At 37.7% G+C, this 17,295-nt stretch overlaps 1 non-coding gene across 1 annotated transcript; it reads left to right on the forward strand.

The window, feature by feature from the left end:
- Positions 1 to 3,938: 3,938 nt before the first annotated feature.
- Positions 3,939 to 4,046, forward strand: LOC148571723 (small nucleolar RNA R71). Its single transcript, XR_015908467.1, has one exon. It is a non-coding gene; the product is annotated as a small nucleolar RNA R71 (small nucleolar RNA).
- Positions 4,047 to 17,295: the final 13,249 nt, after the last annotated feature.

A 17,295-nucleotide genomic window follows, 5' to 3' on the forward strand; every position in this document is an offset into this window, starting at 1 on the left:
AAATTCCAAACTATCAATGAAACATAGCTTCAATCATATGAGCGGGACTTATAGCTTTTTGCCTCTTGAATAGTTTTGGCATCTCACTTTATCCATTGAAGTTCAGAATGATTGGCATCTATAGGAACTCAGAGTTCAGATAGTGTTATTGATTCTCCTAGTTCAGTATGATAATTCTTGAACACAGCTGTTTTATGAGTCTTGGCCGTGGCCCTAAGCACTTTGTTTTCCAGTATTACCACCGGATACATAAATGCCACAGACACATAACTGGGTGAACCTTTTCAGATTGTGACTTAGCTTTGCTAAAGTCCCCAATTAGAGGTGTCCAGGGTTCTTAAGCACACTCTTTTTTTGCTATGGACCTTGACTTTAACCGCTCAGTCTCAAGTTTTCACTTGACACCTACACGCCACAAGCACATGGTTAGGGACAGCTTGGTTTAGCCGCTTAGACCAGGATTTTATTCCTTTAGGCCCTCCTATCCACTGATGCTCAAAGCCTTGGGATCTTTTTTATTTCCCTTGCCTTTTGGTTTTAAGGGTTATTGGCTTTTTTCTCTTGCCTCTTGGTTTTAAGAGCTTTTGGCTTTTTCTGCTTGCTTTTTCTTTTTCTTTCTATTTTTTTTTCGCCTATTTTTTTTTTTCTGCAAGCTTTGTTCTTTGCTGCTTTTTCTTGCTTCAAGAATCATTTTTATGATTTTTCAGATTATCAAATAACATGTCTCCTAGTCATCATTCTTTCAAGAGCCAACATATTTAACATTCTTAAACAACAACTTCAAAAGACATATGCACTGTTCAAGCATTCATTCAGAAAAAAAGAAGCATTGTCACCACATCAATATAATTAAGCTAAGTTCAAGGATAAATTCGAAACTCATGTACTTCTTGTTCTTTTGAATTAAAACATTTTTCATTTAAGAGAGGTGATGGATTCATAGAACATTTATAACTTTAAGACATAGTTACTGACTACTAATGATCATGTAATGAAGACACAAACATAGATAAGCACTTATCATAGAAAACGAAAAGCAGAAGAGATAAGAACAAGGAATGAGTCCACCTTAGTGATGGTGGCATTTCCTTCTTGAGGAACCAATGATGTCCTTGAGCTCTTCTATGTCTCTTCCTTGTCTTTGTTGCTCCTTCCTCATTGCTTTTTGGTCTTCTCTTATTTCATGAAGCATGATGGAGTGCTCTTGATGTTCCACCCTTAATTGTCCCATATTAGAACTCAATTCTCCTAGGGAGGTGTTGATTTGCTCCCAATAGTTTTGTGGAGGAAAGTGCATTTGAGGCATCTCCGGGATCTCATGGTGATGAGCTTCATACGCCTCTTGAGCTCCATGAATGGGTTCTCTTGCTTGCTCCATCTTTTTCTTAGTGATGGGCTTTGGAGATGAACCTTTTCATCTCCCATGACTCGGAGGTGAAAGCTTTTGTCTTCCCTTTTCCTTTTCTAGAGGATTCTCCAGTCTTAGCTGCCATCAATGGTAATGGAAAAACAAAAAAGCTATGCTTTTACCACACCAAACTTAGAATGTTGCTCGCCCTCGAGCAAAAGAAAAAAGAATAGAAGAAGAAGAAGAAGATATGGAGGAGATGGATGGATGTGTGTATTCGGCCATATGGGTGGGATTGGGTGGGAGAGAGATGTTGAATTTTGAAGGTAATGGGTGTATGGATGTGAGTGGTAAATGGAAAACAGAAGGGATGATCATGAATGGAAAGAGAGATGATGAGGTAGGTGGGGATCCTGTGGGGTCCACAAATCCTGAGATGATCCTGTGGGGTCCACAGATCCTGAGGTGTCAAGGCATTTACATCCCTGCACCAATTTAGGCATGTAAAATGCCCTTGCACACAACTCTGGGCGTTCAGCGCCAGGTTGGTGCCCATTTTGGACGTTCAACGCCCATTTGTTGCCATTTCTGGCGTTGAACGCCAGAACCATGCTTGTTATGGGCGTTCAGCGCCAGGATGCTGCCCATTTTGGGCGTTCAGCGCCAGAACCATGCTCTGTTCTGGCGTTGAACGCCAGGCAGATGCTTCCTCCAGGGTGTGATTTTTCTTCTGCTGTTTTTTATTCCGTTTTCAATTTTTATATTTATTTTGTGACTCCACATGATCATGAACCTATAAAGACATATAACTAAGAAAAATATAGTTAGATAAATAAAAATTGGGTTGCCTCCCAACAAGCGCTTCTTTAATGTCAATAGCTTGACAGTGGGCTCTCATGGAGCCTCACAGATGTTCAGAGCATTGTTGAGACTCTCCAACACCAAACTTAGAGTTTGGATATGGGAGTTCAACACCAAACTTAGAGTTTGGTTGTGGCCTCCCAACACCAAACTTAGAGTTTGACTGTGGGGGCTTTTGTTGACTCTGCTTTGAGAGAAGCTTTTTCTGCTTCCTCTCCATGGATGCAGAGAGAGATCCTTGAGTTGTAAACACAAGGTTGTCCTTATTCAATTGAAGGATCAATTCTCCTCTGTCCACATCAATCACAGCTCTTGTTGTGGCTAGGAAAGGTCTTCCTAGGATGATGGATTCATCCTCTTCCTTTCCAGTATCTAAAACTATGAAATCAGTAGGGATGTAAAGGCCTTCAACCTTTACCAACACGTCCTCTACTTGTCCATAAGCCTGTTTTCTTGAATTATCTACCATCTCTAATGAGATTCTAGCAGCTTGCACCCCATAGATTCCCAGTTTCTCTATTACAAAGAGGGGCATGAGGTTTATCCCTGAACCAAGGTCATATAGAGCCTTAAAGATCATGGTGCCTATGGTACAAGGTATTATGAACTTTTCAGGATCCTGTCTCTTCTGAGGCAATGTCAGTTGATCCAGATCACTTAGTTCATTGGTGAACAAGGGAGGTTCATCTTCCCAAGTATCCATGCCAAATAATTTGGCATTTAGCTTTATGATTGCACCAAAAAACTTGGCAGTTTGCTCTTCAGTAACATCCTCATTCTCTTCAGAAGAGGAATACTCATCAGAGCTCATGAATGGCATAAGGAGGTTCAATGGAATCTCTATGGTCTCTAGATGAGTCTCAGATTCCTTTGGTTCCTCAGAGGGAAGCTCCTTATTGATCACTGGACGTCCCAAGAGGTCTTCTTCCTTGGGATTCACGTCCTTTCCTTCCCTTACAGGTTCGGCCATGGTGCTTATGTCAATGGCCTTGCACTCTCCTTTTGGATTCTCTTCTGTATTGCTTGGGAGAGTACTGGGAGGGATTTCAGTGATCCTTTTACTCAACTGGCCCACTTGTGCTTCCAGATTTCTAATGGAAGACCTTGTTTCATTCATGAAACTTATAGTGGCCTTAGATAGATCAGAGACTAAGTTTACTAAATTAGAAGTATTTTGTTCAGAGTTCTCTGTCTGTTGCTGAGTGGATGATGGAAAAGGTTTATTATTGTTAAACCTGTTTCTTCCACCATTATTAAAGCCTTGTTGAGGCTTTTGATCCTTCCATGAGAGATTTGGATGATTTCTCCATGATGGATTATAGGTGTTTCCATAAGGTTCACCTAAGTAATTCACCTCTGCTATTGCAGGGTTCTCAGGATCATAAGCTTCTTCTTCAGAAGATGCCTCTTGAGTACTGTTGGACGCAGCTTGCATTCCATTCAGACTCTGAGAAATCATATTGACTTGCTGAGTCAATATTTTGTTCTGAGCCAATATGGCATTCAGAGTATCAACTTTAAGAACTCCCTTCTTCATAGGCGTCCCATTATTCACAGGATTCCTCTCAGAAGTGTACATGAATTGGTTATTTGCAACCATGTCAATGAGTTCTTAAGCTTCTGCAGGCATTTTCTTTAGGTGAATGGATCCACCTGCAGAAGTATCCAATGACATCTTTGATAACTCAAACAGACCATCATAGAATATGTCCAGGATGGTCCATTCTGAAAGCATGTCAGAAGGACACTTTTTGGTCAACTGTTTGTATCTTTCCCAAGCTTCATAGAGGGATTCACCTTCTTTCTGTCTGAAGGTTTGAACATCCACTCTAAGCTTGCTCAGCTTTTGAGGAGGAAAGAACTTGGCTAAGAAAGCCGTGACCAGCTTATCCCAAGAGTTCAGGCTATCTTTAGGTTGAGAGTCCAACCATATTCTAGCTCTGTCTCTTACAGCAAATGGGAAATGCATGAGCCTGTAGACTTCAGGATCTACTCCATTAGTCTTAACAGTATCACAGATCTGCAAGAATTCAGTTAAGAACTGAAAAGGATCTTCAGATGGAAGTCCATGAAACTTGCAGTTCTGCTGCATCAGAGAAACTAGCTGAGGTTTCAGCTCAAAATTGTTTGCTCCAATGGTAGGAATGGAGATGCTTCTTCCATGTAAATTGGAATTTGGTGCAGTAAAGTCACCAAGCATTCTCCTTGCATTGTTGTTGGGTTCGGCTGCCATCTCCTTTACTTGTTCGAAATTTTCAATCAAGTTATCTCTGGATTGTTGTAATTTAGCTTCTCTTAGTTCCCTCTTTAGAGTCCTTTCAGGTTCTGGATCAGCTACAACAAGAATGCCTTTTTCCTTGTTCCTGCTCATAAGAAAGAGAAGAAAACAAGAAAAGAAGAGAAATCCTCTATGTCACAGTAAAGAGGTTCCTTATTGTTAGTAGAAGAAAAGAAGAAGAGAAAAATCTGAACTCAGAAAGAGAGAGAGAGGGTTCGGATTTTTTTTGTGAGTGAGGGAGAGATGTTAGTAGATGAATAAATAAATAGAATAAGATGAGAGAGGGAGAGGATTTTCGAAAATAATTTTTTTGAAAAAGAGTTAGTGATTTTCGAAAATAGTTTTTGAAAAAGGTTAGTAGTTTTCGAAAATTAAGATTTAAAAATTAAAATAATTAGTTAATTAAAAAGAAATTTTGAAAAAGGGGGAAGGGATTTTCGAAAATTAGAGAGAGAGAGTTAGTTAGGTAGTTTTGAAAAAGATAAGAAACAAACAAAAAGTTAGTTAGTTAGTTGAAACAAATTTTGAAAAGATAAGAAGATAGGAAGTTAGAAAAGATATTTTGAAATCACATTTTTGAAAAAGATAAGATAAGAAGATATTTTTGAAAAGATATGATTGAAATTAGTTTTGAAAAAGATTTGATTTTTAAAATCACAATTAATGACTTGATTCACAAGAAATCACAAGATATGATTCTAGAACTCAAAGTTTGAACCTTTCTTAACAAGTAAGTAACAAACTTGAAATTTTTGAATCAAAACATTAATTGTTATTGTTATTTTCGAAAATATGATGTAAAATTAAGAAAAAGATTTTTGAAAAATATTTTTGAAAATTTCGAAAATAACTAAGAAAAATGAAAAAGATTTGATTTTGGAAAAAGATTTTGAAAAAGATGAGATTTTTAAATTGAAAATTTGATTTGACTCACAAAAACAACTAGATTTTAAAAAGTTTTGAAAAAGTCAAATCTAATTTTCGAAATTATGAGAGAAAAGAGGGAAAGATATTTTTTTTTGATTTTTTGAATTTTTTTATGATGAGAGAGAAAAACAAGAGAAATGATGCAATGCATGAAAGTTATGGATCAAAACATGTGATGCATGCAAGAATGCTATGAATGTCAAGATGAACACCAAGAACACTATGAAGATCATGATGAACACCAAGAACATATTTTTGAAAAATTTTTAATGCAAAGAAAACATGCAAGACACCAAACTTAGAATTCTTTAATGCTTAGACACTAAGAATTCAAGAATGCATATGAAAAGCAAGAAAAGACACAAAACATGCAAATGCAAAGATCAAACTAGAAGACTTACCAAGAACAACTTGAAGATCATGAAGAACACTATGAATGCATGAGAATTTTCGAAAAATACAAGATGCACATGCAATTGACACCAAACTTATAACATGACACATGACTCAAACAAGAAACAGAAAAATATTTTTGATTTTTATGATTTTCTAAAATTTTTTTGGATTTTTCGAAAAATTAATTGAAAAAGAAAAATAAGGATTCCAAAATTTTTTAATATGAATTCCAGGAATCTTGCATTCTTAGTCTAAAGCTTCAGTCCAGGAATTAGACATGGCCAATGGCCACCCAAGCTTCAGCAAACATAGATACTTCTCATGTATACAATAGTTGATATTTCATCCAACTTCATATACTTATGAGTGGAAGTCTCAGTCCAAAAGAATTTAGACATGGCTTTACAGCCAGCCAGGCTTCTCATGCTTCATGAAACACTAGAATTCATTCTTAAAAAAATTTTGAAGCCATAGAATAATTTATTTTTGAAAACATTTTCTTTTTCGAAAACAAAAGAAAAATTTTTGAAAGATTTTTTGAACAATTTTTGAAAACAAAACAAAAAGAAAATTACCTAATCTGAGCAACAGGATGAACCGTTAGTTGTCCAAACTCGAACAATCCCCGGCAACGGCGCCAAAAACTTGGTGCGCAGAAATTGTGATTACACTTTGATTATGTAAAATTCATCGCTCTTTCTTTCCCTGGTAATGGCGCCAAAAACATGATGCCAATACCATGGTTCACAACTTCGCACAACTAACCAGCAAGTGCACTGGGTCGTCCAAGTAATACCTTACATGAGTAAGGGTCGAATCCCACGGAGATTGTTGGTATGAAGCAAGCTATGGTCACCTTGTAAATCTCAGTCAGGCAGATATAAAATAATAATGGAGTTTTCGAAAGTAATTAATAAAATAGGGATAGAAATACTTATGTAAATCATTGGTGAGAATTTCAGATAAGCGAATAGAGATGCTTTCGTTCCTCTGAACCTCTGCTTTCCTGCTATCTTCATCCAATCAGTCTTACTCCTTTCCATGGCTGGCTTTATGTAATGCATCACCATTGTCAATGGCTACTTTCGGTCTTCTCTCGGGAAAATGATCCAAATGCCCTGTCACGGCACGGCTAATCGTCTGGAGGCATCACCCTTGTCAATAGTTTACATCCTATCCTCTCATTGAAAATGGTCAACGCACCCTGTCACGGCACGGCTATTCATCTGTCGGTTCTCGATCATGCTGGAATAGGATTTACTATCCTTTTGCGTTCTGTCACTACGCCCAGCAATCGCGAGTTTGAAGCTCGTCACAGTCATTCAATCATTGAATCCTACTCGGAATACCACAGACAAGGTTTAGACTTTCCGGATTCTCTTGAATGCCGCCATCAATCTAGCTTATACCACGAAGATTCTGATTAAGAGATCTAAGAGATACTCATTCAGTCGAAGGTAGAACGGAAGTGGTTGTCAGGCACGCGTTCATAGGGAATGATGATGATTGTCACATTCATCACATTCAGATTGAAGAGCGAATGAATATCTTAGAAGCGAAATAAGATGAATTGAATAGAAAACAGTAGTACTTTGCATTAATCTTTAAGGAACAGCAGAGCTCCACACCTTAATCTATGGAGTGTAGAAACTCTACCGTTAAAAATACATAAGTGATAGGTCCAGGCATGGCTGAGATGGCCAGCCCCCAAAACGTGATCACAGGATCAAAATACGATCCAGGATCCAAAGATGTCTAATACAATAGTAAGAGGTCCTATTTATAATAAACTAGCTACTAGGGTTTACAAAAGTAAGTAATTGATGCATAAATCCACTTCCGGGGCCCACTTGGTGTGTGCTTGGGCTGAGCTTGAGTGCTGCACGTGTAGAGGTCCTTCTTGGAGTTGAACGCCAGTATTTGTGCCAGTTTGGGCGTTCAACTCTGGTTTTGGATCCTTTTTTGGCGCTGGATGCCAGAATTGGGCAGAGAGCTGGCGTTGAACGCCAGTTTTCATCGTCTAAACTTGAGCAAAGTATGGACTATTATACATTGCTGGAATGCCCTGGATGTCTACTTTCCAACGCAATTAGAAGCGCGCCATTTCGAGTTCTGTAGCTCCAGAAAATCCACTTTGAGTGCAGGGAGGTCAGAATCCAACAGCATCAGCAATCCTTCTTCAACCTCTGAATCTGATTTTCGCTCAATTCCCTCAATTTCAGCCAGAAAATACCTGAAATTACAGAAAAACACACAAACTCATAGTAAAGTCCAGAAATGTGAATTAACATAAAAATTAATGAAAACATCCCTAAAAGTAACCAGATTCTACTAAAAACATACTAAAAACAATGCCAAAAAGCGTATAAATTATCCGCTCATTAGAGACGCTATGTGCCCGGTAGGGACGGCGGTTGGATCCCTCCTGTCGAGGTTGTGGCGGCGGCGTAAGGGCGGTGGTTCGTCCCACTTGCATTGAGATGCGAGGTCTGTGGCAAGAGTATCTCGCTCGCATCCCTTCGGATCAATAGAGCGTGTAGGCGCTGGTACCTGGACAGTGATCCGGGCACTATATCTCGGGGGTTCCCATATGAGAATTCCGAAGGGCGACGTCTCCATGGAGATATGTCGGGTTGGAAGTTGAACCGACAATGTGATATCACAGCGAGTAGGACAGGCATTCATCATATGCATTTTCTATCTGTTTGTATGCTTTGGCTACTTGAAATGGCTTGCATATTTGTATACCATGCCTATTTGCTATTTGAATTATTTGCCTTATATGCTTCTACTTGTGTTTTACTTGCATTGTATATTACCTGTGTTTTCTACTGGGATTGAGGAGGTTCGGAAGGCGGTGGCGATGGGATCGCATGGAGGATCGGTTGGTGAAGGCTATGGGACATTGGTGTTTGATTATAGTAGAAATTCCCTAAGATAGATTACCCGGTTCATTTATGTTAAGGATTATATATTATGCTTATCTTTTTTAGTATGCTTTAAGATTGAAATCTTGTGATGGATATGGAGCTTAGGATTGCCTTTGGCATCCCGGGGTCTTATATCCTACATCACTGGGCACTGTTACCATACTGAGAACCTCCGGTTCTCATACCATATTTCTGTTGTGTTTTTCAGATGCAGGTCGCAACCCACCTCGGTGAGTTGTTTGGTTGGTAACAGAAGCGGAGGATCAGGACATCTTTTTGAGTCTTTTGGTCTATTTTGTATAGGTCTCTCACTTTTGTATTTTGCTTTGCCTAGAGGCGTGTGTATTGAGAGAACAAAACTTGTATAAGCTATTTTTACTGTCTGGTCCTGTATATCTATATATGGCTAGCCGGCTTAAACTCCGCGAGCCGTGGCTAGTTTCCTATGATATTATATACTTATCTTTTGTTATATCTTATATGTTTCTTGTGCCTTAAGATAGCAGCTTTGGTAGAATGTTTTATGCTTTTGAAATCTTGTTTTGAGCTATATCATTCATCGGGCTTCTAGATTATACTATTCTATATATATATATATATATATATATATATTATGTATGAGCTTAGAACTGTCGTAATCTCTGATTGACATTTGCTTTATGACGCGAGGTAAAGCTTAGGCTAATTAGGGTGTTACATAAGACCTAGAGAGCGGCTCTCTCTAGAAACCTACATCTAAACCTAAAGTGTAAATGAATAAAAAGTGAATAGTTCCTTGATTCGTCCCATTCTGTAGCCTCTAATCTTTATTTTTGGGCTTGAAACTGGGCCAAAAGCAGCCCAGAAATCGCCCCCAGTGTTTTGTGTGCGTCATTTGTCTGCTGCACTAGTGAAGTGTACGTGTCGTCCATGCGTGCGCATCACTACCAGATTCTGAAATCCTTAATTTCTTGTTTTCCTTCCACTTTTGCAGGCTTCTTTTCCATCCTCTAAGATATTCCTGCCTTATAAACCCTGAAAACACTTAACAAACATATCACGACATCGAATGGTAATAAGAGAGGATTAAAATTAGCAAATTTAAGGCCAAAGAAGCATGTTTTCAATCATAGCACAAAATTAGGAAGGAAACTTAAAAATATGCAATTTATATGGATAAGTGTGAGAATATTTGATAAAATCTACTCAATTTAATACAAAATAAACCATAAAATAGTGGTTTATCAATCTCCCCACACTTAAACATTAGCATGTCCTCATGCTAAGCTCAAGAGAACTAAAAGAGTGAAGAGGGATTGTAGGACTTATTAAATGCACCCTATCTATATGAATGCAACTACATGCAAAAATGCTTCTACCTACTTGGTTAAAAATAAATAAATCTTTCAAGAACAAATATGAATTGGATCTCACTAATTCAAATCATAAAATGAAGTATAAGTAGACTTGCAAGAAGAAAGCTCGTGAAAGCCGGAAACAAAGAATTGAGCATCGAACCCTCACTGGAATTGTATACACTTTAATCACTCTAGTGTTTGAGGGTCGATTCTCTCGGTTCTCTACTAATCTTTCTCTCTAAGGTTTGTTCTTCTTCTACCAATTAACAAAAATTTAATGCACGAATACACATATCAAGAGGTCTTTTCAAGGGTTGTAATGGAGTTAGGGTCAAGGTAGGATTGTGATGAGGGAAAAAATGATTCCACACAAACTCACTGGCAAGTGTACCGGGTCGCATCAAGTAGTAATAACTCACAAGAGTGAGGTCGATCCCACAGGGATTGATGGATTGAGCAACTTTAGTATGGTGATGAATTTAGTTAAGCGAATATTTGATGATTTGAGTGAAACCTGATTAACAGAAGTAAAATTGCATGAAAATAAAAGGGAGAAGGTAAATTGACAAAATCTTAAAGTGCAGAAGAAGTAAATTGCAGAAACTTAAAGTGCAAGAAAGTAAAAGTGCTGAAACTTAAATTGCAAGAAAAGTAAACAACTGAAACTTAAAGTGCAAGGTATTAAAATTTGCTGAATCTAAATTGTCAAGAAACTTAAATTGCATTAAGAATAAAGGGATTTGGGTATTGGGATTCAAATTTAACTAGAAAATAGAAGTGCAGTGGATTAAAGAAGTATGAGATGAAGAGAAATTGCAGAAGAACTAAAACAGAAATGAAAAATTGCAGAAGAATCAAAACAGCAAGAAAGCTTAGCTCAATTATGAAATCCTAAAAGAGAAATTTGACAATTGCAGGAGAGTAACAAGAACAGCAAGTAAATCTAGATCTCAATTACTCTCTTGACCAAAAAGTAAAGAAGAAATTGCAGAAGAAATAAAATGAAAACAGAAAAGAAGATTGAGATCCAATTTCCAATTCTTAGAACTATAAAAAGGAAAAGTAAAAGATGATTCTCAGATGAAGAATTTCAGTGGAGTTCTTCAATCTGAGTTCAAAACACAAAACCGAAAATAGAAGTTGCAGAAGAAAAGAAAAATGAACACAGAAAGCAAACTTAGATCTGATCCCAATTCCCCCAAATTCTAAAATTCTAGAAAGGAAAAATAAGAAGAGCTCCAAAGTTTTTTCTCAAATCAAACTTGCTCCTATTTATACACTTTCTATTTTCAGTCATTAAGCACTTGGAGTGGGCTTTTTGGTTTGGCCTTGAAAAAGTGGATCCGAGTGGCAATTGTTTGAAGTGGGTTAGGGGAGTTTGGTGCTCCTTCCAGTGGAGCGCTCCGTTGACTAATTGAGCACTACGTTTACTCCTTCAGCGTGCCCTTTTGGTGCGCATGTTGCCTCCTAGCACTCTCCTAGTGAGCGCTGCGCTCCTTTATTGAGCGCTCTCCCTTGGTGCCAATTTCCTCACTTGAAGCGCGCCCTTCTTCCTTGGCGCTCTCTTATTGAGCGTTAGGCTCCTTTGTTTGAGCGCTGCACCATTTGGTGCGCGCCTTCCCTTCATTAGCACTGCCTTAGTGAGCGCTACGCTCTAATTTTGTGCACTGCTTAGTGCGGATGGCACAAGGCTTCCTCCCCCAAAGCTTGAAATCCACAAAAGAGGTAACTAAGTGAGCATGGCACTCACTTTGGAAGTGAACGCTAGCCTTGTTTGCTATTGAGCGTGGTGCTTCCTTTTTGAACGTAACGCTTTACTGTTTGCTTTGTTTTTTTCTTCATTTCTTCACCTACAAGTAACCAAACAAGCAATCAAAGTCTCACCAATATCACAAGGTCTTTACATCATTCATAAAATTAATTAATTCTAGCATAAACCTTATGATTTTGTGTAAAATAAATGATGTTTGATTGATTCAAAATAATCATGAAATTCCACTCCTACTTATTGTGCAAGAAAGTGCATAAAACCTAATGAAACAAGTGAAAAATGCTTGTAGAACTAGCATAAGATGACTTGTCATCACAACACCAAAATTAAACCTTGCTTGTCCCCAAGCAAGCACTAAACATGAGAAGAAATAAAACAAAACAGAGAAGTATATATGTCCTTATTTAGCAGGTAATAGAATTTGGACTATGGGGTTTTATGCAGATAAGATGCAGCTCAATTATTCTTAGCTGACAGATATGAAATGTCTCTTTGAGGATTCACCAGAGTTGCTGCTATAATGCCTTGTTCTTTTATTGATCCCTGTTAGCTTTTTCTTTTTTTCTTTTGCTTAGAAACTTATTTCTCAATGATAGCTCAGTGTCAAGTGTTGCAGCAGCCTTTTGGCTCAATTTGTCTCAACACCTCTTCAATAATAACAGCTTCCTCTTCTTGTTCCAGCACGAAGCCATGCTCTGTCTTGTCTACTGGAGTTTCTAGTATTTTCTTCATGCTACGCTCTTCATTAGATTGTCCACATGGGGCTGTGGGATGTCCTTGAATGTTCGAACGTCTAGAAGATAATTGACTACTGCTTGCTCCAGTTGATGAAGGGTTGTTTGAAGTCGATTTACTGTTTCCTTGAAGCGAACCTCTGATTCTCGGGGTGATAGATTTGGATATGGCACAGGGGGAAGTGGTGGTGTTTGGGAGTGATTGGACTGGAATTGGGGTAAATGAGGATCATACAGTGGTGAATGGTGAAAAGGAGCTTGTGAGTGTGGTGGTTCGGAGTTATGATGAGAGGATGGTCTATAAGCAAAGGGTGGGGCTTGTTGGTAATTACAAGGTTGTCCACCATGTATAATTGCTTGGTATGCATTGTAGAATGGTCTTTGTCCATAATATCTTGGAGGGTGTTGTTGCCTAAAGGGTTGATCAGATCCTCTTGGCTCCATCCATCTTTGATTGCTCTGACCTTGATGCATGTTCCTGTTATAACTTCCATTCCTTTCAATAACAATAGAACCAAACTCAAAGCGAAAGGGGTGAGAATTCATAGTAGCTAAAAGAAATAAAGAAGGAAAATAAAAGCAAATAAACAAGTAAAAGAAAATATTTACAATAACCAATAATAAGGCACACAATTGCAGTTCTCCGGCAACGGCGCCATTTTGACGTTGGGATTTTATGGTGGTAAAGAATTTTATAAAAACAGTCGCATTGTAGATATAGTCTCTAAACCAACAGAAATCCCTTCGTACAAACGTTTTGGTTGTCACAAGTAACAAACCCCTAAATAAATTGATAACCGAAGTATTCAAATCTCGGGTCGTCTTCTCAAGGAACTGCAGGGAAGTATGTTCTTATTATTGGTTATGGAGATTGTAAATTGGGGTTTTGAGAATGAGGAATGAATAGTTTAATTAGCAATTAAAGTAAATGAAGAACAAGTAATTTAAATGGCAAGTAAAATAAATAAATGACTGTAAATAAACTTTTGGCAAGGTATGAGAAATTAGAGGTCCTATCCTGGCTATCCTTATCAATGATGATGAGAATTGAATCTTAATTCCACTTTGTTAACCTTTACTAAAATAAAGGAAGGTCAAGGGATTAATTGGTTTGATCTTCGAATCCTATTTATTTCCTAAGAAAAGATTGGGATTATTGAATTTCAGTTTAATTAACTAAGATAACAATTATCATTCATGTTTGAGTTTGATAACTCCTGAGTTACTGATTTCTTAACCAAGACCAAAAGAAGAAAAATAAATCTATTGGAATAAAAATGTCTTCAGATGGGAATAACAATAATGTAAATAAAAGAAAGCAATAATAAACTGAAATACCTCAAATAACATTAATTCAAAAGAGTAATCTGTAACATGGATGTAGCATAAGCCAAATAGGCAACATAACTAATATAAGCATTAAAGTATCTAAAAATAAGAGATAAATATAAAGTAAAAGAACATTGAACCTGGGATCGAGAGTCACTCCTAAAACTAAGAAAAATCCTAAATCCTAATCCTAAGAGAGAAGAGAGAGGAGAGAACCTCTCTCTAAACTAAATCTAAATCATGAAATCTAAACTAAAGTGGTGTCTCTCTGAATGGATGCATTCCCCAACTTCATAACCTCTGGTCTATGCTTTAAGGACTTGGATTTGGGCCAAAAAGAGCTTCAGAATTCGCTGGGAGCATTTTCTGCAATTTCTGGTGCGTGGCCTCTGTCACGCGGTCGTGTCAGTCATGCGACCGCGTCATATGTGTTCTGCTTAAGGCACGCGGTCGTGTCAGTCATGCGGCCGCGTCGCTGCTTCTTCGCGCTTGGCATGCGTCCGCGTCGCCCATGCGATCGCGTGGATGCCAGTTTCTTCACAAACTCCATTTTATGCTTTCCATCCATTTTTGTATGTTTCCTTTCCATCCTTTAAGACATTCCTGCCTTAGAAGATCTGAAACTACTCAACACACAAATCACGGCATCGAATGGAAATAAAGGTAATTAAAATAATTAATTTTAAAGCATAGGAAACATGTTTTTCACATACATCACATAATAAAGAAGGGAAAGTAAAACCATGCAAATAATATGAATAAGTGGGTGAAGGATTGAATAAATCACTCGGATTAAGCACAAAATATATCATAAAATATGGGTTTATCAACCTCCCCACACTTAAACAATAGTATGTCCTCATGCTAAGTCCAAGAGTAATGTTAGGTTGAAGTGGTGGAATGTCATGCAATGCAATCTAATCTAAATGCAACTACCTAGATGAATGATGCATCATGCAATTCTAGTTTTTATTCACTTGTATATAAAGCTTGCATGTGGTTGAATTAATTCACATTCTCAAGGAGTCATATATATATATATATAGCCAAACCTTAGATAATTGATAAAGTGCCTTTACAATTGAGATGAAAAAAAAAACATTTTATAAACTTGCAAGACAATTAATAATTTCAACAGAGATATATGTTAATGAGCTATTGAACCCTCACTGGATTTTGTGTTTACTCTCTAATCACTCAGTGTTTATTGGGTTAATCACTCTATTCTTCTTTTTATCCTTACTTTCTTTAACTTTGTTCTTCATCTAACCAATCAACAATTATAGAATATAGACATACCAAAAATCATGAGGTCTTTAGTAAAGGTTGTAATGGGGCCAAGGTAAAGGTAAGGGTATATCTATAAGGCTAAGTGAGCTAATAAGTGAATCCTTAATTAGTCTAAGATCTCACATAACATACATACTTTCTGAAGCAAAGCTTCTTTACCTATTTTCCCATATTTTCCCACTTTGGATGTCACATGCTCATGTTTCAATATTTATTATTTTTATCCCATGTGCATTACTTTATTTCTCATTTGGGGAATTCTTTTGTGTCCCCTTTATTTAAATACTGAAGAATATATATATATATATATATATATATATATATATATATATATATATATATATTAATGCACATGGTAATTCAGTTAATTTGATTTCACATGAGCATGCTTCCCAAAACTCTTTATTTTGAATTATTTTATTCTTTTCAACTTTTGTTTTCTATCTTTTGTTTTTATCATCCATGTTCCCAATAGGTTTTTTCACATTTAAACCATACATACTTCCTATCTTAAGCTAACCAAGGATTCAACTTGGGATTTTTATTTTGTTTTTCTACTTAAGGCTAGTAATGTGGTTTATAGAAAAAAAAAGGGATTTAAAGGCTCAAGGGGGCTAACAAGGGTGATGTAAAAGGTAAGCTATTTTGGGATAAGTGAGCTAAAATCAAATAATGGCCTCAATCACTCTCTTGGTATGTATTTCTATTCTATAATTGGACATATAGATTAAAACAAAGTAAAGAACATCAGAATAAAAAAGAAGGGCGGAACACACATGAATAAAATATTATGGTTTGAATGTAACCATACAATTAAGCTCAAAACTCACAGGCTGTGTGTTCTCTAGCTCAAAAATCATTTATCAGTTATGTATTTCATGCAGGTTTAGTTAAAAATTCCCATTATTCTCAATGTAAAACTTATATTGAATGGCTTTAAAGTTCTAGTGTTTCTCCTTGATGAAATATTGTTAACTAACTAACATGTAATGCTATATATACAAGGTGTGTGGATTGTTTCTATTGTGTTCAAGTTCCTAGTTTACTTCCTTTTTATATTTTTCAATTTAAACTAAGCTATCTTATGTTAAAAAGGGTAAACTTTTCTAATTAATCCACAATTTCTATAACTAATAAGTTAGAATTGCAACTAAACTAAATAGCTAAAATATGAACTAAAATGCAACATGTAGAATAAATACATAAAAATAGTAATATATATAAGTACTGAGAGAATAAAAAATAAAAATAAAGAGAAAAATACAGAAAAGTAGCAAAATAAATAAAAAGAGTATGTAGTGGTTCACCAAAAAAAGAATGCCAGAGATGGCGACCTCCCCACACTTAAAATGTAGCATCGTCCTCGATGTTCACTCAAGCAGGGTGTGAAGGGGTGTCATCACGGGAAGGGTGGGTAGCTGAGGTCTCTGTGGTGGTGGTCTGAGGATCAGCCTGCTGCAGAGGAGGTGCTGACTGGATAGGGATCTCGGGGTCTACAGCCTGAATCTGAGGCGGAGCCTACTGATGTGATGCTGCCTGCTGGGTGCCTGCCTGCTCTGCCTCGTGATGTGGATGAGTCTCTGCCTCGTGATCATCCGCCTCCTCCTCAGATGCCTCAGATGGTGTGTCAGGCTCGGAGGGGATGTCGCCAGAGTGTATCATCAACTTCAGGTGCTCATAGCGTCGCTTGTTGCGACGCTCCATCTGGTCAAGCCGTCGAAACGGCGGTGCACTAGATGATAGATGGGCTCTGGGGCAGGTGGAGGTACAGTGGTGGTGGCAGGGGTAGCTGTGGAAGAAGAGGGGCCGGCAGATGGTGTGGCTGTGTCAGCAGTAGCAGTGATGAATGGAGGTCTGTAGCCCAAAGCCAGAAAGTTCCTACTGTGAGGGATAATCTTCTTGCATTCTGCAGCAGGTGGCTTTTCATCAGCATCCTCCCAAGGCACGTCAGCTCGACGGCCTAGCTGTGTAACCAGGTAAGGAAAGGGAAGAGTGCCTCGGACGTGGACTCTGGCCATATAGTACCGGATAAAGCGTGGCAGGTATAGGTCCTTACCCTCCATCACACATCAAAGGAGAGTAATCATAGCGGCT

Source organism: Arachis ipaensis, chromosome B3, assembly GCF_059453495.1.
Source record: "Arachis ipaensis isolate K30076 ecotype BB chromosome B3, ASM5945349v1, whole genome shotgun sequence".
Lineage (NCBI taxonomy): Eukaryota > Viridiplantae > Streptophyta > Magnoliopsida > Fabales > Fabaceae > Arachis > Arachis ipaensis.